This window comes from Myotis yumanensis, unplaced genomic scaffold (genome assembly GCF_028538775.1).
Source record: "Myotis yumanensis isolate MYYU_CA2020_CCGP unplaced genomic scaffold, mMyoYum1.0.hap1 SCAF_6, whole genome shotgun sequence".
NCBI classification, from domain to species: domain Eukaryota; kingdom Metazoa; phylum Chordata; class Mammalia; order Chiroptera; family Vespertilionidae; genus Myotis; species Myotis yumanensis.
This window is the reverse complement of record NW_027223757.1, coordinates 64,986,141-64,988,038: the sequence shown is the minus strand read 5'-3', so window position 1 is coordinate 64,988,038 and position 1,898 is coordinate 64,986,141. Positions and strand designations below refer to the sequence as shown.

Here is a 1,898-nt window from a genome sequence, read left to right as displayed (position 1 = left end):
GGATTGGATGATGACAATTTAATGCCTTTTGCAAGTGCTTTCAAAAGTGTCCAAGATGCAGGATGTCCAGATGCAAGATTTTTGTTATTGTTATTAATAGCTAAGATTTTAATGAATGAAAGAATTTTTAAAATGGGCTATCAAAGGAAAATATACCTCTAGTATAATTTTTATAAAAAGGGATGAAATACAATACCTGGGTTAGACCCCTGGCTTTAAATATAACCAGAAAATTAGTGAAAATAATATTATCCTGAAAAATAATGGATTTTATGCAAAAGAAAAATTATTGGGGAAATAATAGTAGCAAACAACATCCATATTACATCCAGGAGACACCTTTGTTCTATGCAAACAACTGGCCTTTCATTCATTTGCAGATCTTGGACTAGAGAGGTGTTTATTGTGCAATTAATTAAAAATGACAGGGTTTTTAAGAATTCAATTGACTTTCTACTGGTGGACACCACCCAGCATCATTAAAATCTCCCCTCCTGCAGTTGTAATTTCAATGTCAGAGTCTCCCCATGAGCCCGAACAGCTGCAGAAGCTCTTCATCAGAGGTTTGAGCTTTGAAACAACTATGAGAGTCTGAGGAGCAACGGGGATGCTCACAGACTGTGTGTTGATGAGAGATCCAAACACCAAGCGCTGCAGAGGCTTTGGATCAGCGGAGGAGGTGGTTGCAGCCATGAATGCAAGGCCACACGAGGCGGATGGAAGAATTATGGAACCAGACAGGCTGTCTCAAGAGAAAATTCTCAAAGACCTGGTGCCCACTACACTGTGAAAAAGATTTTAGTCCGTGGTGTTAAAGAAGACAGTGGAGAATATCAGCTAAGAGATTATTTTGAACAGTATGGGCAAATGGAAATGATTGAAATTAGGACTCACTGAGGCAGTGGCAAGAAGAGAGGTTTTGCTTTTGCAACATTTGATGACCATGACTCTGTAGACAAGATCGTCACTAGGAAATACCATACTGTGAATGGCCACAACTGTGGAGTAAGGAAAGCCCTATCCAAGCAAGAGATGGCCAGTGCTTCGTCCAGGCAAAGAGGACAAAGTGGTTCTAGAAACTTTGAAGGTGGTCGTAGAGGTGGTTTTAGTGGGAATGACAATTTTGTTCATAGAGGAAATTTCAGTGGTCAAGGTGGCTTTTGTGGCAGCCATCATGGTGATGGATATGGTGGCAGCGGGGATGACTATAATAGATTTGGTAATGATGGAAGCAATTTGGGAGGTGGTGGAAGCTACAATGAGTTTGGAAATTACAACAATCAGTCTCCAAATTTTGGGCCTATGAAAGGAGGAAATTTTGGAGGCAGAAGCTCTGGCCTCTATTGTGGTGGAGGCCAGTACTTTGCCAAACCACAAAACCAAGGTGGCTATGGCGGTTCCAGCAGTAGCAGTTACTATGTCAGTGGCAGAAGGTTTTAATTACTTTCAGGAAACAAAGCTTAGGAGGAGAGGAGAGCCAGAGAAGTGACAGGGAAGCTACAGGTTACAATAGATTGTGAACTAAGCCAGTGGTGACAGGGCCTGGCTGCTACAAAATAAGACATGCGTTAGGTAACACTCATGTGAATGGGCAAAAAACTCACGGACTGTATATGTGACTAATTGTATAACAGGCCATTTTAGTTTCTGTTCTGTGGAAAGTGTAAAGCATTCGTACAAAGGGTTTTAATGTGTATATATATATATTTTTCCACCCATGCTGTTGACTGCTAAATGGAATAGTCTGATCATGACGCTGAATAAATTCGTTTTTTTTTAAATGTGCTATGTAAAGTTAGTCTTTTCTGAAGTCATATTGGTAAATTACCCCAACAGCATGAAGTTAGAATCCTTCAGGGTGATTCCATTTGAAATTTATTTACAACCTACTTGGGCAC

The 1,898-nt window shown here is 40.3% G+C and overlaps 1 pseudogene; it reads left to right on the top strand.

Annotated features, from left to right (window-relative positions):
- Positions 1–511: 511 nt before the first annotated feature.
- On the top strand, positions 512–1,440 carry LOC139013157 (heterogeneous nuclear ribonucleoprotein A1-like; annotated as a pseudogene).
- The last annotated feature ends 458 nt before the right edge of the window (positions 1,441–1,898 follow it).